Source organism: Thamnophis elegans, chromosome 8 (genome assembly GCF_009769535.1).
Source record: "Thamnophis elegans isolate rThaEle1 chromosome 8, rThaEle1.pri, whole genome shotgun sequence".
Classification (NCBI taxonomy): domain Eukaryota; kingdom Metazoa; phylum Chordata; class Lepidosauria; order Squamata; family Colubridae; genus Thamnophis; species Thamnophis elegans.
In genome coordinates, this window is record NC_045548.1 from 48,792,452 (window position 1) to 48,818,379 (window position 25,928).

Sequence of the window (25,928 nt, forward strand, 5' to 3'; positions counted from 1 at the left end):
ATCCAATGCACCAACCCTATTACCGTAAGTTCTATTATTATTAAAGTAGGATAAACACAGATTGAACATAGCTATTGTTGATAACTGTAAAAATATAAGTGTTGTGAATGACTTTTATTTTCTTCACCTGTTATATATGTTTTTGTTATATTCCTATGTGCATTCCTATATCATTGATTTGCATAAATAAACTGGAAGCAAAAATTATTGAACTGAAACTACACTCAGATGTCAGATTGTAACATGATTGGCAGTTAAATAAAAACTATCAGTAATTTTATTACTTTAGAATATAATCAGCAAAAGATCAAATTCTAAAATAAATGTGGAAGTAAATGACATTTTAAACTAAATAAACTTTTATTTTTATTTTTCCCAGTCCAGTTAATGAAGCTCATTGGGAATTTAAAGAAGTCCCACAGTATTTCCAAAACAATTATTATGATTTCCCCCCCCTTTTATGGAAGATAGTTCCGCATATGATTATTACAGCCCGAAAGTCCATGGAAAAATTCAAAAATACAAAACTAAGTAATTCACCCCAGTTCCATGAATAATAGGAACCACCCAGAAGACTGATCATAGCCCAGGTTTACCAAACTGTCTTTTAATTAATGTTCCCTTCGTTTCCATCCGGCTAGTGACATATTTCATTCATGGTCCACCAATTCTACCAACAAATGAGAATCATTGTACACCAAAAGATAGTAATTATGCTGAGTATGAGGAGGAAAGGGCTGATCTTGTGAAGATGGATGAAACAAAAAGCCCAAATTTAAGGTCAGCTGTGTAGATCTTACTGATAATATCTCTGTCCAAAATGAAAGCAAAAGACTTGTGGGTATTACCAATTTATCAACCAGACTTGAATAAACAGCACTAAGTTATTAAACAGCAACAAATCTTGGCTTTCTTTTCTGGGCCAGGTTCAACTTTTCATTTGCTGTTTCCTGTTATGGACAATTGGTGTATTCTTGGACATACTGTATTTGCAGTTGCTCAGATGTAAGCAACTGCATTGCTGAACTAAAAGTAATCCATCAACGATGTTCTGCATTGCCTAATTTCTGCTCAACTACTTCATTGCAAATTGAATTTGGTTTACGAGTTTGCTTCCTTGTATAAAGAACAATGTCACTTAAATTCATCTCAATCAGTACAAATTATTTAAGACAAAATAAATTTAGGAGAAGCACTTGTCCACTCAAAATGTTCTGTGTCCCTTCTATGACCTTTAAATTTCTGCTGTCAGAACAATATGCTTTTTATAATCTATTGCCTTTATAACATTTATAGTTCTAAACTTTGAATGACTGCTGTGTTTAACCCTGTTTGAGGTTACTTTTCTGATTTGTTTCATTCACCTGTTGGGATCTCCTTTTCATATTTTAAAGGGTTGACTTCCACTTTCCCAAAATCAGAACTAAAAAGAAAATCTAGTTAGGGTAACAGAGCAGAGATTTTGAAAATGCCTTTTAAGACTGATTAACTGAAATATATTTAAGACACCATTATGCCCCTGTTGTGTTTGTATTAAAGAACACTCAATATTGGAAGTCCCTTTCACCTGTAATTTCACAAAACACATTTAGTATTGTGTTACTATGTCCTAATATAGCCTATGTGTCTCACAAATGCTATAAGAACTATGATACAACATATACCACACTTTACAGACATCCATTACTGTTTTAAAAATAGGTATAGCACTCCCAATATTATTCACTAACCACTTAACACTCTGATTATCTGTTTTGGACAGCTGGTTTTTGTACTCTCTATTATATGGCTCCATCCTTTCTATCTTTCTTGCAGTAAACAGATCAATTTAGCCTGATTCTGAATTATCATCAGAAATCCCAACATTCATTATTTTCCAAAGCATACTCTGCATGACAAATAGATGACTGATGGATTGGAAGCAGTTGGAAGTATTGAATAAAAGTACTGCAAATTTAGCCTTAACATTATGAAATAATATTTTAAGCAGAGGTCTTTCATGTTTGTTTTATTAGGAATATACAAATGACAGATCAATGTAGATTTCTCTTTTTGTGAGATTTATATTTTTTTCCAGGATCCAATCTGGATCAGTCCCCAGGACCAGAGATTTTGTCTTCCAAGCTTCTGGACTCATGCTGGAAGCCCATCTTCAGGGAACTTCTCTCTAGCAATGTGTGTGCTGTTCTATGTGTGGTATTTATACAGTATGGTCCCTATTGTATGTGCCTTTTTAGATGCTGATAGGTGTGTGGGGTTTTTTTTTGCATAACATTTGGCTACATGGTTGTGTGCCTGCAAGAGAGAAGAAATACAAACCGTTTCTTTGTTTCCATTGAGCATAAGGTTCACCAGATGTTTGATTAGTCTGGCTATCATGCTTATGAAAACGGATTGTCCTGTGACACATAATTTTGATAGGCTGATTTAGACTTTTAGTTCAGTCTTGGGAGGTATAGATTCTATTAGTCGCCAAGCAGAGTGTTTCCAAATTTGATTTTCAGCATTTGCAAGATGTGTCCTTAATAGTTACTGATTCTAAATAATGAAACATAAAGCCAATGCATGCTTCAGCTTTGCCATCAACCGATAGTTAAAATGCCATTGAAAACCCTGCAATAGTATTATTTCACATGTCACAATCACTATGACTTTTTAAATTGCTTTAGTGAATAACACCAAGATCTACTTTTTAACAAATTGTAAAAGAATTCCCATCAATTTGGAAAAAAAATGAGTTTTTAATGAACTACTATGTGATGTTAGTGAAAAGGGTGTCTTTATCAACAACAATTCATGCATCAGGTCATATCTTCCATTGGTATCAGCTGGAATGAAAGTTATTCTAACTGATGTTACAGCTACTCCAAAGAAAGCTAAATGTGTTCCTGGAAGCCTTGCTTTTCTATTCTTTATTTTCTAAGATTCTTGTACTGAATATTCTTGAATTCAAATTTTCATATTTAGAATAAGCATCTTCTTATCACTATTCAGAAAAGTCAATTTGTTTATTATAGGTTTTATATCTAATACTTGACCAATTAGTAGAAATTACTAACATGAACTAGTAGAGAACGAAAAATCAGGAAACAAATTAGGAAACAAATACAACAGCATTATAAAAAGAAAAAGAAAAACTCTTACTTCTCTTATTGTCTATCTGCATACAATTATTATATACACATTCAATAGCAACACGGCCAATGGCCACAGCAATTTAGGGAGATAAATCTGCTATATGTAAGACAGGCCAAACATTCAAATCTACATGCAATTGTATTAAATATTTAAAAAAAATAATGAATTAGATAAAGAGAGATAGAGAAAGGAGACCACAAACAATGTTTAGAATGCTGATTACTCTTGATGTGATTTGCAAAAACTCCCAATACAGTTATTACATCAAGTAACCATGCAGAATCCCATATTTAATCTTAATGGCAGTTCCTACGGGTGCCAGAAGTAGTTAGAGAAAAGTATATTTTTTCTTTGACATACAAATAGAAAGAAAAATAACTAAATTCTTGGCCTTCCCCATACTTCAAAAATAATGGATTATTGGTAATAGTTATTTTTGAGTGGTGAAACAAAACCACTTTGAACATGCAGAATGCACTTTAGTATGATATTGTGCAGATGTGAGATGTTTTTTTAAAAAAAATAGATGTCTTTTATGCAACTGCCCTTTTAAAAAACAAATGTTTACAATATGTGCTTTTACCATTGGAACAGATGTGTCAGGGTATATATCTTTTTAAAAGTCCGTTTTCTTAATGAATTAGAAGTAACATTAAAATCTTCAATTATAGAACTAATTTGCCAGAAAGGAAGAAACATGTGATCCACTTGCCTATGGAAACCTTTTGTAACCAATTGCTTAATTTGTGTAATAAGCTATTCACTTTAATAGCATGAGCCCTTGAGAACTTCTGCCAAGTGGTTTTGTGAGGCAGCTTGACCATGCATTCCTTCAAGCAGCTACAATTATACGTAAGTCACAAAGCTGTACAGAAGAGTTATACCTAACAACCTTCTAAGGCAGTGTTTCTCAACCTTGGCAACTTGAAGATGTCCGGACTTCAACTCCCAGAATTCCCCAGCCAGCGAATGCTGGCTGGGGGATTCTGGGAGTTGAAGTCCAGACATCTTCAAGTTGCCAAGGTTGAGAAACACTGTTCTAAGGTTTCTTATGCTAAAGGATATGCTTATTTTCACAGGGTTTTTTTTCCTTTTGTAACATTCAGATTTTAATTTTTGACAGTTTACAATAGGAGTCTCAGTACTTCTAGAGTATCAGTTAATTATTTAATGTTAACATTAAATAGCAATGCAATCTAGATACTATTGATTTTTAACACTGTGTATATGGGCTTCATTGAGTTCTCAGCCAAGAGGTCCATGCAGAAGTCATGATGGCATGATGGAAGCCCAACCCCTTTTTGTTTCATCACATATGAAAATGGGCGGAGCTTCAGTCATGCACTGGCAAGTCATATATAAACAAACATAAAACAAACAGACATAGACACACAACCAGCACAAATAAAAAACACAAATATAACAAAGGCAACAGTAAAAATATTGGGTTTCTGTCGTGATGGACTCTTGTGACGAGCCGATTAACAGATGATGGAAGCAGTTAGCTTCCTCCCATAATTGGGGCTTACCAGGGGTTGTGACACTAAATATATACCTTCTTCCCTGGCTTCAGCTGATAAGGAGGAGACCTGTGGCATAATGGCTAAGACATTTGCCTAAGATGCAATACAGCACAGGTTCGAATCCCAGTAAGGGTATGGCTAGCTGATGAGAGCTAAATAGCTTGAAATAGATCTATACTAGTCTCCCTTTATTTATTTATCAGCACAAATAAACACACACACACACACACACACACACACACACACACATATATATATATATACACACACACATATACATACATACATACATACATATATATAAATACACACACATACATACATATACATACATACAATTATTATGATTATTAAACATTCATTTGACTATAACTGTTATCACATCTTTTTGTATAAAATATTTTAAATTTAAAGTAAATCTGTATTATGGAATTTCATTACATCTTCCTAAAATCATCCAATAATATTACATCTTTATACCATATTCTATATAAAAATTGTTCATATTTAATAACAAGGCTTTTAAACATCCTCTCCATAGTCCTCATTTACAATATTTATAGAGTTTTATATTATCAATCTGGTGTGTGTGTGTGTATGCATTATTATCATTGTTACTCATTTATTTGACTGTAACTATTAACACTCCATTTTATACATAATGCTCTAAATTTAACTAAATTTAACTAAATTTTTATTATGACCTTTCATTACATCATCCTATGTCCTTCCAGTAGTAGTGCAATCTTATATCGCTTGCCATTTGTAGTATTAGCATTCTGATTGCTTTCTTGGTAAGTCTTATATGGACTTCTCTTAGCAACTTGTTGCTCATATCTTGTAAACACTTGAAACCCTCCACCTGTTCCTTCCATCAGCTTGCCTTTGATTATTACTGATGCTTCTGCCAAAATTTCTCTCATTACTTCTGTCAAATTTTCTCCCTTTCCTCCCCTATTTTGAGGTCTGAGATAGAGTTCAGACTACTGGCAAGTCATCTTGACATTTGTTTTACTTCACTTCTTCTTGGATGTCCCTGATAATGCCTAGTACACAGCCCTTTCAGCTGGAAAAATGTGACTGGCCAATTTAAAGTATTACAAAAAATTGCCAAATATCTCATTTTGAATAGAAAATTGTATAAACATTTATCATATTGCTATAATAGCTTTTTCTACTTCAAACAAAACAAAATCTGAACATTATTACTAGTAATATCTGTAGAAGTAGACCACACAGGTTTCATAGCTGCCGCATCACATTGCCATCACAGGGTGTATCATGACATTTTTCCCTTCATGGAGCTGGGGTGGGCATGGCGGGCGGGCGGCCAGTTTGACACTTGTAAAGTAGACAATACATTAAATACATATTGAAGAGATTTTTTTAAAAAAAATCAGTTATAGTAATTGGAGATTTCCATATGCTGCAAGAACATATTATATTACAGGAAAAGCTGTGCAATTTCTAAATGGAATGAACACTTCTATACTATGACCACCTCTTCCAAAACATTGCCGAGTAAACAACAAGGACTTGTCCAGGCAATCTCTAGGAATCATCATGGTTCAAAACCACCAAAAAAATTGTTGTTTAGATTTTTGCAGCCTACATCTAATTTTTGCACATTTTCTCATAATGCAGAACTTAGCTAGTGAGATTTCCTAAACAGCACAAGTGTACATTCAGCCAAACATATATAAAACAAAATATAAACATCATATTCAAGACACTAAGATGTGCAGAGACATAGAATGTGTGAAATATAATGTCAGGTTTTTCAACCATGCACTTACTCCAGCTTCATCATACATTTAAACTTTGTGTGTTTATGCTGAACCTCTACAGAAGACAAATGTATTATACAAAAATAGCAATTTATTGTAAGAAAATGAGCAAATTACTAAAGATTATGTCAATTTTACCTACTAAATAATATACTATTTTGAAATACCATATTTGAGATTGAAAAAGTAGACAAATCAAATCACATAAACATGGCATTTTTCCTGGTTAAACATGAGACATACCATGACCTCTTGAGTCATATTTCCTTACCATATTCCTCAATGCCTTCAACAATGGTAGAGCTTCTAATGTGCTTGAAATTTTTTTAAAAATCTTTAAAATCCAGGGAGTTATTCAGAGATGAATCTACCTTGAAAATACTGCAGCTCACGTTGAACAACACAGCACAAATATGTATCTGTTTACTACATGTAAGTAGCTTCCTCATAGTTTATTCCCGGGCAACATGATTTTGTCATGGCTAAGTAGTCTGCACATTCTGGACCTCACAAAGATCTCCCAGAATGAGTAAAACAATGCTGTGTAAAACAGCATAAAAACAATGCTGTTACAACATACAAAATAATTAAATAAACCTGTTGACTACAGGATTTATGATAATGTTTATGACATAAATTGTTTTCTAAAATTTGCTAAATTTCAACCCCATGAGAAATCATAGGAATCAATAAATTCTGGACAACTCTGTAATCTCATATGATGTTTCTTTGTTCAAAGTTTTGTCCTATGATTCACCATGAGACATAGTTCGCGCTGGGTGGCACATAAACAAAGCTGCCACATTTTCTACTAGCGTTTAAGGCAACATCACGTAATAAACTCCCATTTCCTTCTCCTTTTTAAATGATGCCATTTATAGTCAGTATAAATAATAGTAGCCCTGCCCTATTTATATTGTCCATTGGCTCCTGTCCTCTCCTTCTTACATCAGTTCATGTAACATAAGGCAGGAAGTTGTGGGAAACCACATATTAGTTTGCAATTTTTGGACTTTCCCTTTCTGTGTCTATCTTACTCTTAATTCCAAGTTGCAGGATGATAAAATAAGATAATGTCAGTTTGTTGTAAGGATGATGGAGATTTCACATGTATAGAATGGGTTGGCTAATGTGTACTAAAGGCTACCTTATGCCAAGTATTATATCCATGAAAGGTGCAGTTATTAATTTACTGGGCTTCTATTGCAATTTGGGAACAAGTTGTAATTAAAAACATAATTATAATGTTCCAGCGACAAAGAGACCAAAAATCAACCACAGCGACAGGGCACATCAACAAACATCTGCCCTCATTTAAAATCTTGCCTCAACACTCAAGGACTTCAAAGCCTCCCTGAAAAATAATTGGGTCAGGGCAAGTTCCAAAGGCAGGGATCCCAACTGAAACAGTTGTTGCTAAATAAATATTTAATTTTATGTCTACTTCATTTTTGGTATGCAGAAAACTCTTAAAAACCAATACTAAATCATATCAACACTAAATATATTATGTATAATATATATTATATAATCTAATAGTATAATTTGATTGCTTATTAGTAACCTATGACTATCACTAAGTGTTGCATCTTATGATTCTTGATGAATGTATTCTATTTTATTTTTCTGTATGTACACTGAGAGCATATGCACCAAAGACAAATTCCTTGTGTATCCAATCACATTTGGCCAATAAAGAATTCTATTCTATTCTATATTCTATTCTATATAAATATGATATTATGGTTCATCGCACAATCAGCCAGATGTTCAGAGTGGATTTGGCATTTTGTTCCTCTGTCGAGTCCGTCCCAAGTGTTATATATGCAAATGTTCCCTGTTGCCAGCTCTCTGATTGGCTGGTCATTTGACAGTTGCTTTGGGCTCGAGTATAAATACCCTGACAGTTGCAGGGACGTTTTTGAATCGCTTGTCATCTCGCAATAAACATCTTACTCTCTGATTCCATGGCTCCTGCGTCTTTCCCTCACAAACATATTTAAAACTGGCGACGAGGATGGGATATGCGATTCCCGCAGAGCCTGGAAAACAACAACGAAGAATAAGCCAGTCGCGGCCCCGTGAAAATCAATCCACAAAGCCGCTAATCTCTTCAACCCTGCCTGCATGCCCATCGAGCAAAGCCAATCCACCTGCATTACAAAGCTGCCTACCTCCCAAGGCCACCTGCCTTACAAAGCTGCCTACCTCCCAAGGCCACCTGCCTTACAAAGCTGCCTGCCTCCCAGCTCCACCTTCTGCAAGGTTTACACGCTGACTCCACTGCTGACCAACAACTGGGAGAAGCGAGGCCTGGCGCTGGACGGGAAGCTGAAGCACAAGGACACCAACCTGCCTCCAAAAACCAAAGTTACCGACAGGCTTGGACTTCCTTTGCACACAAAGCAAATCACCAAGGATCTGGGATAGGCAGATGTGGAAAATATGGCATGCCTGAAGGCCCAAATGTAAAAGATGGTTTCCATGTCTGACAGCTGCCTTTTGCAATTGACTGATGGTGATTATTATGATGTACTTGAACATTATGTGACACAGGGAAATGTGTACATGCCAGTATCTTTAATTGAATCCCAAAATATTGGAATATCTGTGTCTCAGAGCTATTATGCATTAAATGCATTATTTTATTGCTTATAAATTTATATGGCCATTCATCTAGCAAAGGAACTCTGAGTGGAAGTAATAGCCACTATGTGTCCACAGAGGATAGCAATATCCTATCCAATCCTGACTTTTGTGAACAATGTGTTAGTGTCATACATTAATTCTAATTAAGTGACACAACAGGAAAACAGCTGGAAGCATCTACCAAGCATGTGGTACTCCTTTAATGGTGTTCCAATCCTGCCAGTCACTTTCTTGGCAGAGAAGGAGTGACAAAGGCAGCTTTCCAAATCTCCCATTAAAAGGTTTGTGTATAGCACTAGCTGGTGGACTGGAAAGAGATTGTACACCCGAGGCCAATCTATAAGTACTGCGCAGCCCCTAGACAAATACAAACAGATTGGAAAAATCTTGAAGAGGAAAGCAATATTTTTGTTTTTAACTTGCAATGTAAAAAAGATGATTGCAAGTGAGTAACATGTGAACTGAATTTGGGGCGGGGGGGACTCAAGATCAGAAGTTATTTTTTTTTAAATTGTATATAAGAAACCTCAAACAGCTTTAAAAGTTGTGTGGCATAAAACAAAATATTTAAATGTAATTATTTATGTTTAATCTCAGACATGCAGTAAGAATTTTTTAATTGGGCTTGCTTTACATATATGATGCATTTGTAAGGGTTTTAAGGGTTTTTTCATATAATAAAGTATGCAGACTAGAATTTTATATGACAAAATCAGAGTTGGAAGTAGGCAAACACCAAGTAAGCACCAGCTTTTGGTAACAAAATTTTGGAATACCCAAAATTAGATAAAGAATTCAAAAGAATTTTTAAAAAGAGGCAAAGAGCTTGGAAAGTTTTGTTGGCAAAAACAGGATAATGTTGGACTTTCTCTAACAATTCAGAGTATATCTATAGTTATGGCAGATAATTGCTTTAGTCTGGCAAGATTCTGTTTGTAGATGAACATCCATAAAATAACTACTCATGTGTCCTTGCTTCTTTGGCCCTGACAGTATCCAAGAACCTATTATGTCCAATAGCAGTTTTTGTAAAGGAAACAAAAGGTATAGATTAAAATATAGTTCTTCAAGTAAACTAACCCTGAATCCTAATCCTATGCTGTTATAATAGAGATTCTCAGGCTGTGATTTTGGACTTTTCAGTGGGGTTCACACACCTTTTTCAATCAGGCTTGCACAGGTAAAGTGGAAACATTGTCAAAAATAACCTCTGGGCTTTGTTCATAGTAGTACAATATTTGAGGATCACGGTACAAAGAATCTTACAAGCTAACCAGAACTTTCATTTAAGAAATGAGCACCAATTTGGTCTCGTGGTTAAGACACCAGGCAAGAAAGCGGAAGACTTTTAATTCCGCCTTAAGCTATGAAACCACCTGAGTGACTCTGAGCCAATCACTCCCTCCCCCTCTATCTGTTGTAGGGGAAATAGGAGGAGGAAAGCAGGGGTGCGCTTCAAAAATTTTAGCAAGGGTTTCTTCGCCCGGTTGCTGGGTGGGCATGGCCATGGTGTGTATGGCCTAGTCAGTCTCATTCACCATAGTGGGAGGGGTGTTTTTGCCCTCCCTGGGCTCTGGAGGCCAGAAATGGGCCTGTTTTGAGCAAACTCCAGTATGCCCGTTTTTCGCTCTCCCTGAGCCTCCGTGCACACCCTGCACTTACCTCCATCCAAAATGGGCCACGTGGGGACTCCTATGTGGGGCAGGGTGGGTGAGGCCAGCCAGGAGTAGAATTTGGGGGTTCTCTGAACTGCACAGAATCTTAGCCAGAAGTTCTGCCGAACCCTGTGAGCCCCCAGCAGCCCGCTCCTGGAGGAAAGTGTGTTTGACACTCTGAGTTATATGTAAAATAATACAGACAAAATAGAGGTAAATAAATAAATAATCTGGAAAAATTTGTAAGCATATTGACTAGACTTCCAGATAAAGACATGCTGGTGTCCATATATCAGACAATCTATAAGTTATTAGATATTTTCACTTCTTACTGTTGTTTCTAGATATAAAGAGGTAGGCTCTTTAAGAGATATATATATATATGTTTATCTCTTAAGAATCCATATATTCACTGTGTTCAAAAATAAACTGTTCATGAGAGTGGATAGCCAGCACTATAAGCTAGAAGACATTTGCAATCAAGCCTACCTCTTTGCTTAAATGAAGGAGTTATATAGAGATGTGCATCTTAATATGGTTTACTTTCTTTACCATTGTTGGTTTGCTGTCTTGTGCTGTTTGTGTGTGTACTTGTATGTGTGTATATGTGTTTTGTTCATCTCGCTGCTAAATGTTTCCATGATTGCAAATTTCTCAGAGTCATTGAGAATTGGGCAGATTGTAAATTTAATGAATTATTATATCTCACAGTCAGCCAGATGTTCAGACTAGATTTGGCATTTTTGTCTATCTATCAATTCCTTCCCAAGGACTTGGGATAGGCAGATGCTGATATTTAATAGTGTTAGAGGTATTGTCAGTCGTAAGCTGTTCTAAGTAAAACTGCCTTTTGCAATTGATTCATATGATTATGATAATAAATAAATAAATAAATAAATAAATAAATATTGATCTGGTATAAATCATTCATTTAAGTATGTTATATTGAAAATGAAATCTATTGAAAGCAGACCATTTTCCTTTATTTTTGTATCTGTTGCTTATTAACAGATTGCAAATCTAAAAGAAATCAAAAGTGTGACTTGCTATTAATCTTGTAAAATTATTTTCTTCTTGTATGGATTTGCCTTGTTGTTCTTTGCAAAGAGAATGTTGATAAGATTGGGCATATACCGATGGTAGTTTATACAACTGTCAGTTATAATTGGAAAATATTGTATCACTCAACATTGGATAAAAAGATTAATAGAAGAACATGAAATATTGTTAAACTAATTAACTTGATAAGGACCACTGAAAAAATAAGTTCAGAAATAGCATGTATTTCATATTGGAATAATAGAATTTGGAAAAACAATAAGGCTCTTGTGAAAGTGTATTTTTAAAAGTATAGACATAAATGCAGAATCATTTTTGTATTTTGTTTTGGTATTTATAAAATATAATCCTTTCTTTTGTTGTCTGCTATTTTTCCTTACTGAATGCAAAAAAAACCTCCGTATCTAAAGAGTAACTAGTTGGACATAATGAGTTTCCACTGGGATTTAGTGTATTAATAATCCCACTGTCTCTTCCTTGAATATATGCAAAGCCTGTTCTCATTTTGTACCCTCTGCCTCCATTACATGGGAATTGAAGTTTGTTAGCGCAGAAGGATCACTGGAAGAAAAAGAGATACTTTTGCATTGCAATGTAGAGATAAATATCACCCTTTACAAAACTCTTAATAGGCAAGTGCTCTGACTGAATGGTTTAATCTTTGCTCAAAATATATTAAAAACTATCTTGTAAGTATTAAACCAGCACTGTGGTTAATGTTCTTCCTGGGAATGAGGCTAATTTGCAACGAATGAGAAAAGAGATAAATGGTGCTGAAGGAAGGATATGAAAATGTAGGCATAGCAGGGGAAATGCAATACAAAAGGAACAGAAATAACAGTAACTATTGACCGACATCATCAGACCATTGGGAGAAGGAGGTGGGAACCTGGACAGCAATAATATAATAACAGTCTCAATAAATGTTCTTTCTCATATCATAGGTCATTTAATTCTAAAATTGCTGCTGGAATTTGGGATTCCGTTTTTATTTGTTTCTAATTTCCCATTGTAAAATTGCTCCTCTGGAATTATATTAATTAGCTTAATATTTCCTTACAGCTCCTTGCATAACATGATAATTTGATAGTAAAATCTTAAAGTCTACAGTAAATAAATAAGTAAAGGAGTTAAACTATGGTGCAATCAAGCAGGCGTTTGCCAGGACACGTAAAAAAGTTAATTTGGGTGCCAGGATTTTGGCTAGTATATATAAATAGACACAAACACAAAACATTGTACAGTGTGACAGTGTATACATGTACCTACAAAGTTAAATTTATATGATGAATGAAGGCATATATATGTATTCCAGGATAATGTTGCAGGATCCAATCTGGGTTGGTCACTGGAAGCGGAGGTTTGGTCTTCTGAGCTTTTGGACTCGTGCTGGAGCCCATCCTCAGGGAACCTGTCTTTAAAAGAGTCCTGTGTATGCTGGTCTCGCTAACCAATCCAGATTGGAACCTTAAATTTGTACACAAAGTTAAAGGTAAAGGTTTATCCTGTGTAATTGTGTCTGACTATAGTGGGCGGTGCTCATCTCTAAGTCTTAACTGAGCAAGCCAGCGCTGTCTGAAAACAATGGTTATATGGACAGCATGACTTTATGCCAAAGGAACACTGTTACTTTCCCACTGAAGTGGGAATTTATCCCACTATTTATCTACTCACATTTGCATGCTTACAAATTGCACAGTCAGTAGGAAGCTACAAAATCAACTTTAACCCTCACAACCAATTCTACATGAGGCAAACATCATGTCAATTAAAAACCAGGATCCACAAACACCGACTGGCAGTCAAATGCCACAATCCCAAATCCTTAATCTCTACCCAACAGCACCAGTTCGATTGGAGCAACACAAAAATCAATAGCCATGCTACTATCCACCATTCTCATGAATTCATCAAAATCTTGCACTCCACAGGCAATTCCATCAACAGACACATTGACCTGCAACCAGCTTATAAACCCCTCAGAATCAAAATCAATTACACAGCGAACCAGAGACAGCACCGACCCTCAATGAAACCATGCAACCCTTCACCAGCAGTTCACTTCTCAATGACCCTGACCTGATGTAACGTCCCTATCACAAGACCCATCACAAGATCCACTGATGACTCACACCTGACCCATCACAAGGCCCTCACCTGACACATCTGAAGCTGTTATAAAAAGAACACTGACATTCCCTAAACTCCACTAAAGGTGTTACATAGCCTGGTAATGAAACATTCAGAAACCAACCCATAAGCTTGGAGAATGAACCTTCACCCTCATCCTACAAACAAGCTATAGATATTCACCACTATTGTAGACAAGGAGTGACCTAGATATAATAAAATGTTAGGAAAAGTGAAACAGCTAACTTGGTGGCTTCAGAGATCTGTAATGGGAAAAAGTTTGAAGCTTCTCCTCCAATAATTATATGACCTGGCAGTGTGAATAGGTCCTCTGGGACATAATCTTGGATTTATAAGAGAATCAGGAACTAGGGAACTCTAGAAGTGATTTCTTCCAAAGAATTGAAAGATGAGATCTGAGAGTCAAAGACGATAGAGAAAGCTTTTGAGCTGGAGGGCAATGATACATATGCATATACACACAAAGAAGAGAGGAAAGGAGAAAAAAATAGAGAGCAAGCATTATGAAAAATAAAAATGGAGAAGAAAGAAAGAATTTCTTACAAAAAGAGGCAATTTAAGAAAATGAAGGGGAAAAGAGACAAAGATTTAAAAGAAAAATGTAAAAGGAAGAAAGAACAAACTTCTAGCTTAAGACATCATGGTTTATTAGAACTGCATAGCATGGATTTGAAATAGGTGTTATGTGATCTCAATATGATTATTAAAGCAGAACAGCTTTTCATTGGAATACTTAATTCAAAGCATTTTTAATCTGTACCCTGCCATTTTGAGATATCATTGGAAGGGTGACACGAGGATGCACTGAAAATAATTTGCTACTCACCGAAAGAGAATCTTTGTTGTTTTTTTAAAAGGGATGATGCCATACAATATATGATTTAAAAATCCATTTCAGGATGTTTGAAATTTTGAGTTCTTGGTGTTCACAGAATTTATTTTTCTTGTAGACATTTTATTATCAGGTTAGATAGCTGTATTTGGAGAGTATTTATCTTTGATTGTTTATCTGGTGTTGTTCCCTGCTTTTCTGGTGTTGGCCACTAGAAGGATGTTCCTTTCCGAAAAACATCCAACCCTTCCTGAAGAAAACAGCTGGAACACATCCTCCCTGGCAACCAATACTTTAAGGAAACATCAAGGAAGAGACCACACCTCAACCAAGATTGTCAGAGCAAGTTACTATATACAGCAGCCAGAAAATTCCATTGTCACTCATAAAATTCTTCATGGCATTGGTCCTAGCTATTTAAGTGATATTTCCACCTATCCAGTGAAGTCAACTAGCTTTGGGTTCCATCAATTAAGCAATATCATTTTCTGGAACCCACAAAGAATGCCTTTTCAGTGATCACATATGACTTCTGAAAATGATATCTCCCTAGAGATCCATACTTTCTCCATCTTTTCACAAATGTTAAAAAACCTGGTTATGTTCCCAGGCTTTGGATTAGAATAATGGAAGGAATGTGGATGCTGGAACTCAATTAAAATCGACATGGGTGAATGAGTTTTGTTCAGTCAAGAACTGCCAGCTTTCCAAGTGGGAGGCAGTAGAAAAACACCCAGGATAATCAACAATGATTGAAAACAAGTAATGTCAAAGGAGCAAATCAGTTAATGGTTGCCAATCTGCCATAGGAGATAGGATTAAAAGAACTGACAATAGATCTTTATCACTGCAAGTATTTTTACATAAACACATAACTGTATTTGTATTCAGTAGTATATTCAAGTATAACGAATATCCTTGCAATGAACATTTTTCAGGATCACACCCAAATGCAGAGATATGAATATTGATAAAATGTGATGTTTGAGATTCTAATGGCCTGAAGATATCAAATGTTGTCCTTGAAAAGGAATCATATTTATGGGTCCTTGAATTGATAGGCAGGAAATTGCATTCAAATGTAGCAAAAAAAAATTCACTCATTCCTACTGGATTTATATTATCATAATTGGCCCACTAAGTGTAAAAAAATGTAATTTTAAATATTCTGAAAAGGTACAAATAAAGAACTAGAATAGATCCCTCTGTAATTTTTCAACCATCATAAACAGTTAAGTTCTATATTGCCACAAGCAATAAATGCCATTTCTTTGCAATTTTGTATCACACATTTAAATCTTTCTTTTAGAAATGGCATATCTTTACCAGCATACAGGGAAAAATACATGTATTTTCAGCATACTTTATGCTTTTAAAGTACCTTAACTATCAAAAGAAGAGTTGTTGGATATGAGATAGGCAGCACATAAATTCCCAAAATACATAAATAAAAAGAATAAATAGAAGAATAAAAAATATTTTATAGGAATTCTTGTCTCATCTCTTTTTCTCTGTATATGGATTCATACAATTTGGCATAATTGCCAAATTTCTTTTGAAAAACAAAATATTTTGCTACAAAACAATATGCTCTTTCCTTTGAAGTATACTGTAAACAAGAGATAAAATCTTTAAGAAACCTTTTTTAAATTACTAATTCAGCTTTATTGCTTTAGGCTGATATAATTAGGGCCTGTTTGATTGGGGTTGCCATCACAGCAAAAAATAATTAAAGCAGAAATTTTCATCAATAAGTTCCATTAAAATGAATAGTAAATGGGCATGGTGTAATTGTGATTATCTAGCTTTTTGTAGAAATTTCTCTGTCTGCAGATTTCAGAAAGAATGATGAGGTTACTCATTATTGATAAGATAATAAAACAATATGTTAATAAAAGTGACCAATATTTATAAATGCAGACAAGAAGTCTCCAAATTGCAAACATACAATTACTGGATTATGATCCATTATTGATGTGCAGTTTGATTTTTAATAATGAAAGAATGTTTTTTTCTTTTTTTAAAAAGGTAATCAATACTCATTTCAAGCAATAAAATGCAACTAAGACATTTCCTGTTCAAAGATTTACCAGTATAAAGAAGATTTATGTTCCTTTTAAGTGTGAATTGCTAACTATTTTAAATATATATATGGTAGCAAACATAGTTATAATGCCTGACAAAAAGGAAACCATATAAAAAAACAAATCTGTTTTAAATTAACAAAGCAAAATAATCTGTACCATCTTATTGAATTTCTATATTGTATGTTAAGAATTTCTAAGTGCTTTCCACATATGAATGATAACAATAATGCAGGCTGAATTAGACACTCTAACTCCATATTTAAACCAGAAATATATCAAAATTATTTCCTGTGTTCTTGATATAAGCTAAATTGCATCGATTATTTTCCTTTTTTAGTCTATCTATTTACTACCACTGCTTTATGAGCTCTCCAAAAAAATCCTTCAAAACACAAATATGAAGTCAACCAGACTGCAGCAGCTGATAAAGAAGAAAAATGAATAATTCATAATGCATTGCATTGCCAAATCTCTCCTCTCTATTCAGGAAGATCTTGTTCACAAAATTAGTTAGCATGAATAGAAATCCCCAAAGAATTGTCCACCTATTTAGAATATCTGAAAATATATCTTGCTTGGCAGCAGGCTATGTATGCAAAATACAATGGTGCAAGTCTAGCTCTTCTCCTTTCTCCTTTCCTACTTTACACATTTCTACTTTGAACATTGGAATTTGTTTTTTACATTTCACATTCATTGGCATTTAGCTTTTTACAAAGGTTTTACAGCCAAAGCTTTGCCTTCTCTGGATTTATGTCACTAGATCGTCACTTCCTGTTAAACGTTAAGTTTTTTCTTTCTGAATATTAAAAAAAAGGTTATGTAATGTATACAATAATGTTGAATAGAAATTAGATATGAGCTTACAGATCAAACTGTATTGAGCCCAAGACCGAATCTTGAAGTACCCCACTGCATGTTTCCCTCCACATAGAGGTATTCCATTGAGGACCACACCCGGAGTATGGTTGGTCAGCCAACTGCAAATCCATCTGGTAGAGTGGTGGGTTTCAAATTTTTTAGAACCTCTTCTGTATGTGTGGCCTGCTTTATGGGAGGGGCTTGCCGGCCATGTGACTAGGTGGTAGTGGCTTGCCAGCCATGTGACCAGGTGGGAGTGGCTTACTGGCCATGTGAGCAAGTGGGAATGGCTTGGCAGTCATGTGACTGGGTGGGTGTGGCCAAATTGTAAAATGTGTTGAAACTCACTTAACAACGCTCTTGCTTAGCAACCAAAATGTTGGCTCAGAAACTCTGGCATTTGAAGCACGCAAGTCTTAAAGGTGTCAAGTTACAAGATCCTTGCACCCCTAACCCTTTAGAAAAAGAAACCCCAGGGGTGTTCAAACTTGACAGCTTTAAGACTTGTGGACTTCAACTCCCAGAATTCCTTCTCTCGCTCTTCATCTTGATGATGTGCAGACGGGTGGAGGGAAGGAGCTGGAACAAGTTCTAAACGGTACTGTAGATTTGTGGAACCTCTTCTATACGGGCAGGAACCCACCCCTGATCTGGTAATTGTACTGTGTATTCCACATTGCTCTACATTAGCAAGAAGCAGGCTCTGATTTACTTTGTCAAGTGACTTACAGCATTTCTTTATCTATCAATTTAGTCACTTTAGAGAAGGGAGTAAGGTTTCTTTGGCATGACTTGCTTTTAACAACCCATGCTGGCTTTTAGTAATCACCTTGTTCATTTCTAGGGTTGCACAAAACCACTGCTTAATTATCCTTTTCAGATTTTTCCTATGTATTGATGTCAAGCTGATTAGTCTGTAGTTTCCTAGATCCACATTTTTCTCCTTTTTGAAGATTGGAATCACATCAGGTTTGTTTCCCCCAGTCCTCTGGCATGCTACAAGAGCTTAGAAAAATTCATTCAGTGGTTCCAAGACCACATCTGACAGCTCTTCAAAACCCTGGCCTATAAACTATATGGTCCCAGAGATTTGAATTCATCTAAGTAGCTACGGTGGGACGCGGTGGCCCAGTGGTTGAGCTTGTCAATCAGAAAGGTTGGCAGTTCAGCAGTTCGAATCCCTAGCTCCGAGTAACAGAGTGAGCTCCCATTACTTGTCCCAGCTTCTGCCAACCTAGCAGTTCGAAAGCATGTAAAAATGCAAATAGAAAAATAGGAACCACCTTTGTTGGGAAGGTAACAGGGTTCCGTACACCTTCGGCACTTAGTCATGCCAGGCACATGACCATGGAGACATTTTTGGACAGCACTTTGGCTTTGAAACGGAGATGAGCACAGCCCCGTAGGGTCAGGAAAAACTGGCACTTATGTGCAAGGGGAACCTTTACCTTTATCTTAAGTGGCTACAGTAGGTGTTCTCTTACCTATCTCTTGCCTGTTTTGACTTGCATTCCTGTTCTGTCTCCCACAGTGCTGCTTTTGATATTTTATTTTATTTTATTTTTGAGTAAAAAAACATGCAAAGAAAGAATTAAGCAGTTCTACTTCCCTGCCATCCATCCCCTCCTTTCCATCTACTCCCATTAGAGAACCATTTCCCTAACTTTCTTCTTGTTCTTTACAAATTGAAAGAAACTTTTTTTGTGGTTATTTTTGGCATTTGTTCCAAGTCTTCGTTCATTCTGAGCGTGAGCCTTCCTGACACCATCCTTGCAGATCTGGATTATTTGCCAGTATTCAGTTTTAGTTATTTGCCCCTCTTTCCATTTTTTATATTCGTCCTTTTTGTCTCTCAGTTTGTCAGATCTAGATCTATGTGTATTTATAATGGTTTCATCTACATCTCTTGTTTTTATTTCTCTGCAATTTTGTTTTTTGTTTTTATTTGTTTTGTTTTGGTTAATTTTATTATCTCATTTTTAAGAGTTTTTCAAGCATGCTGGACTATTTTCTCTCTCTAGGATTTCTATCCATGGAGTCCTTACTATTCTTTCTCTTAGTTAATTGATGCCCATAAACTGATGTCTAAAATACTAATCTGACTTTGCTCAGTTTCTTGTGCCTGAATTATGGTGAATTCTAGTATTACGTGGTCACCGTCTCCCAAAATTCCTACAATTTACAATCCCTGAATCATTTCATCCCCATTAGTAACAATTCAGCATGGCTGACTCTCTCATTCCTTTCTCCACCTTTTGGGTGACAAAGTTCTTGGCCATTTAATCTCAAATGCTAGCTCCTTTATTTTTCTCTTTTTATATTATTTACTTATTTATCTAAATGCTAGCTTATTAAAAATTGTATGCAGTATGTAGTAGTAATGAAGAACATATGTACTATCCATACAAATCACTTTTAGTGGTCTTTCATAATATTAATTCATACTGACTCATATTAAAGTAAAATATATGAAGAATAAAAAGGTTACAATTTCTTAGCAATATTTTTCCTGCTAGAGATCAATGATTAAAAACAGCTGTGTTTTATAAGAAACTATATCCATTAAAGGAGAACATCTGAAAATTATATGTTGTGTGTAACTTGCAAAAATAGATATTTATCTTAATAGTTATTATGCAAAAAAATGAAGCTTACTTCAAGTCTCCTTAAAGGCAGAGAGCTGTAGCAATATAATGTTCAAAGATGCAATTCTTTAGAATATTTCGTTAGTTATTGATTCCAGACAATTTCAGAAGATTACAATGCATTACTTGATTACCTTGGGAATTATGCTCTCATTTCCCCCCCCCCCCGAGAAATAAATGTGTTATTATTTTATAGAACAATCAAAAGATTACTGTGACATATATTACTCTTAGCATTTCTTATTCAAACATGGACTCTTAAATCCAGATATCATATCAAAGTTCTATTAAGTATTAGTATAAATTGGTAGCAATTCATAACTACAATGTGCTGAGTAAGAAAGACAAATGCCAAGAAGATAAGAGAAGAGGGAAAAAAGAACAAGAAGAGCAATATTAAGATGAATATGCAAAGGAAAATCTCTGAAAAGAGAACAGAATATTGAGACCTGCATTACTAAACTATAGTCTGCATTTTAAGAGAAAATCTATCTTTATCAATGGGAACAAACTTCATCATGCTACCTTATAATAGAACTTGGGGTTATGTATGTACGTATGTACCTACGTATGTATGTATGTATGTATGTATGTATGTATGTATGTATGTGCCGTGTTCCCCCCAAAATAAGTGCTTGGCCTTATTTTGGGGTAGGTCTTATTATTTTTGAAGTGCAGGAGGCCCCTTAACCTTGGCCTGCAACCCACAGATCAGCTGATACAGAGAAGATCGGAAGTTGTGTCTCTGTTTCAACACACTCTTGTCAGCCCTAGTGTTGCTGGCCTGCCACTCTTTTTGCAGCCGCCACTAAGAAAAGCGGCACAGTAGCTAGGGTTTGTGGGAGTGGCTTCCATGAGGTCATTCTGCGTAGATGGCAGGTGCATGTGGTGTGCATGGGGCATGTTCCCCCCTTCCCCCAGGAAAAGGCACGGACCAGCTGTGCATGTGTGCATGTTTGTGTGTGTGTGTGTGTGTGTGTTTGTTTGTTTGTTTGTTTTGAATTAATCAAACACTGAAAGAGGCAATTGAATAATTGATTGGAATAGTAAAGAATGGTTTCAATTATGTTTGATATTAGCTTACTTTATATATTTATTTTTATCCAAATTTATATTGCTGTCCAAAGCAACTGTGGCTGTGTTACTATGGCTTAGTATTATATTATATGTAATATACAACATATGATTTCTTTAGGCTTTCTTAGCTTATTTGTACCCATCCACCCCTAAATTCTAAATAATCCCAAAAAGCAAGGAATTAATCAAACTAGTCATAATTACTTTGATTGTTAGCGAGACTAACTTTAGCTGATGCAACCAGATGCACACATCCATATTAATATTTGGGTGAAGGAGGAAAGATTATGTTGATGTTGCATTAACATAAATGGGGATGATCAAAGGGTGCTGGGATAGTTTGCCAAGAAAATATAATCCCATTAAAGATACTCAAGAGTACAGGCAGCACCAATACAGGAAGATTTAGGGGGTGATAGTTTTAATAACGACAGTAAAGATATAATTTCACATTGCACAGGAAAAGGCAATGATAAAGCACACATGTATTTTCCCAAGAAAACACATGGTTACATAAAATAAAGTGATTGATGCCCTGCTGCCTGATGAAGGTTTCTCAGAACAGATGGCACCACTCAACAGGCACAAATAAACAGCTAAGTCTTCTAAAGTCTCAGTTTTTGCATCATTTCCCTCTGCCTGATTGATTTTTTCCTTCTTTTGCATTGGCTTTCTTCCCTCCTGACCTTATAGAGACAGGCTGTTCTTTTTCTTGGCTCTTCAAGCTTGATCCTTCCCTCCTTCAAGCTTGATCCTTCCCAGACCGCCTACTGCCAATTACCTCCACTAGGCCTATAAGATCGCATAGACTAGGCCTCCTCCGAATTCCATCAGCTGGCCAATGTCGACTGGCAACTACCCGGAGGAGGGCCTTCTCGGTGGCTGCTCTGACCCTCTGGAACGAACTCCCCGTGGAGATTCGTACCCTCACCACCCTCCAGGCCTTCCGCATAGCCCTTAAAAGCTGGCTGTTCCGACAGGCCTGGGGCTAAAGACTTGCAACCCCACTTGAATGGTATGACTGTTGTGCTTTTTAATGGTGTATGGTTTTTCATGTTTGTAACTTGTCTGTTCTCCCCTCCCTTGAATTGTGAGCCGCCCTGAGTCCCCTCAGGGAAAAGGGCGGCATACAAATAAAGTAAAATCTAAATCTAAATCTAATCCTTTCTTCATTGCTTCCCCAATACAGTGTCCTTACTTCTTTGCATGTCCAACCTGACCCTGGCAGGGATCAAAGAAAAATTGGTGTCACTTCAGCAGACGACAGAATCTTAAGAGCTTTATGAGTTCACAATTGCATGTAGAAAAAGTTTACAAGTTTGAAACAAATTTAATTTATGTTTTGCACACTTGCAAATTGAAAGGCAACCAATAAGCTACATGGTTTTTACAATTTGTTCTGTTTCTGTTCTGCAAAGCTTGTCTGCCTGCCATGGTAATAGATTTCTTAGATTCCATAGTCAGAATTATGGATTGTGAATGTTGGCAGGTTTCATCAAAAATGAGTGTGACTATGTGAGGCTTTCTAAATTTACATAAAAAATTTCGGACTTCCTGGGTGGAGCCTGCTGGTGGTGGCAGCAAAAAACCAGCTGCCTCCGAATTCCTGGCTACATACCTGCTTAGAGGATCTTCCATCTGACATCTTAACAGGTTTTCTTACCCTTCAGGCAAGAAGGAAAGAAGAAATAGTTTTGCTGGCAAATGCTCTTCGATTTTTGCAGCTTTTGTGCTTGCAGAGAGAGGGGGGCTAGCCCAAAGCAGAACGACCTCCGTGCTGGGAACTTCAAACTGCCTTGTGCGGAACAAAGTAGGTCTCCCCCACTCAGTTCAAAGTTTTGATTGATTTATTCTTATCATGAGCTGGATCCGTTTGCGTGGACAATAATTGTTTATCAAGATTTTAGCTTCTTTTCTTTTTCTCCTCTGAAAATCTATTTACTTAGAGGCTTTTAAAATGACGCCGAGCAGGCTGGTTTCTCCGGTAATAATGAATACTTTTTGTTAATTGTCACAAGAACTCAAAATTTCAAAGGAGCATGCTTATCACTTGTCTTACAATTGGCCAGCAGAAGCTTTTTAATTAGTTTCATTTTTGCAAGACTTTCACTCCCTCATTAATCTTGCTTATCTGGAAGTTAAATGGTGATGAATCTGCTGAACTGTCTTGTTACAATGTTTACTCACTGAAAGTTTTGCCAAGCCTCAAATTTCAAAGTAAAAGGAGAAACTCAGCTTCTTTACTTAAAGCTGCTTAAAGCTGCATAGTCAGGCAGTAGAGTTTTATTAATTGCAGGAAGACAAATTTTGAAATGGCTTCAAAACCAAGTTTTAATTTGAAGCCGTCACCCTCTATTCCCAGGGGCACATCCCCAGTGCCTGGCACAAGGCTGCAGCCTCCGCTTCCTATGCCCCCTGCTGGGGATGTGTTAACAAAAGAATTTTTCCTGAGCGAACTAAGCGTGGCTCTTAATGCACAGACAATTAAAATGGAAGATAAGCTTAGAGATCATAGAGAGGTGATAAGGCAGGAGAGAAAAGAGGAAATAAAAGAAATGAAAGAAGAAATCAAAAGTGAAATAAAAGGACTTAAACAGGAGTTGTATGAGAAAATCGATGCCAGGGTTGTTAAAATTAAAGAAGAAATGCTGAGACTTGTAACTGTATTGACAGAACATGTTTCTGGAATTGAAGATAGTCTAGAGGATCTTAATGACGCCAATACCAACTTGACACTGAAAACAGAGGCGGTGGAACAAAAAGTGGAAAATGCTGAAAAAGAAATTATTATGATACAGTAGCGACAAATGGAGTTCACATTAAGAGTAAGGGGGCTGCGTGAGGAGAAACAGGAGAACCTGAAACAGATCCTATCAGAAGCTTTTGACCGCCTGATGGGAAGACCAGGGACCAACCTTGACTGGCAAATTGACAAAGCTTATCGCGTTAACTCTTGGCTGGCAAAGCAGAAGCAGCTTCCTCAAAACATCGTTATATACTTCACTACAAGAGAGCTTAGAAATATGGTACTACAAGCGTCTTATAACACTAAGCTTCAAATTGGCGGTCAAGACCTGATTGTTTTGAAAGAGATACCACCTCAAATGTTAAGAGCCAGGAGAGACTACGCTTTTTTGGTCGAAGAACTCAGAAATCGTCAGATACAGTATAGATGGGATGCACCATTTGGCATTATATTTACATTTGATAGGCAAAGATATCGCCTCAACTCTGTATGGAAAGCCTGAGATTTTTATTATAATATATTGAAGGCTGGATACCCTGCACCATCTGGACCTGGAGAAAGACCACAAGAAGGACAGGATAGACAGCAAACTACACAACCACCAGATAAGATGGAGCATCTCTCTCTTCTAGAAGCGCAAGGTGTTATGGAACAAAGACCTAGCCGCATGATTACTAGACGAATGGAGAAACAAGCTAAAAAGCAACAATATCAACAATCACCGGCCATCGATCAAGGAACTACAATAACAAGTCTGGAAGCAGTGGGAGGAGCTAGGCCTAAGATTAAACAGGCCATGCAGGAAGCTCTAAAAAATCTTCAGCCAACCAAAGATGACAACTAAGATTTTAACATGGAATGTCAATGGACTGAATTCTCCACAGAAGAGAAAGAAAATATTTCACTATCTCAAACAGTTTAAGAATGATGTAATTTGTTTGCAAGAAATTCATATCAAGTCAACTGATCAAAAATATTTGATTAACTCAAAACTTGGTCAACATTTTGTAGCTTCCGCTATGGAAAAGAAGAATGGTATAGTTGTATACTTAAGAAAAGATATGAAAGCTGAATTAATAGAAGCAGATCCCTTCGGAAGATATATTGCTTTAGACCTAATCCTAGAAGGGAAAAAGACATTACTTTTGGGAATTTATGCCCCCAATCAACAGCAAGATAGATTCTATCGAAATCTTCATGCTGAATTAGTACAGTGGGACTATAGTTCCTGTATACTATTGGGTGATTGGAATGGAGTGATAGACACTAAAAGAGATAAGAAGACTTCCCGCCTAAATACTAAGATGCGAGCAAAGTTACCCAAACCTTTCTTTGACATCATGGATGACTTTGAATTGAGAGATATTTGGCGAGAAAGAAATGCAGAGGAATATGACTTCACTTTCTTCTCTGACAGGCATCAATCCCTTTCAAGGATTGATTTTATACTAACCACTAATGATTTGCTTTCTAGGGTCAAGAAGACAAAGATTGCATCTAGGGTCCTTTCGGACCATAACCCAGTTTGGATGGAGTTGGGAAGGGTAGTGCAGGCAAGAAGGTCTTGGAGATTGAATGAAAACTTTTTTAGATATGAAAAGTATATTAATGATTGTAAAAAATTGCTATCTGAATATTTTGTTTTGAATATGAATAAGGGTACATCTATGGAATTCATATGGGATGCAAGCAAAGCATATATGAGAGGAGTGCTGATG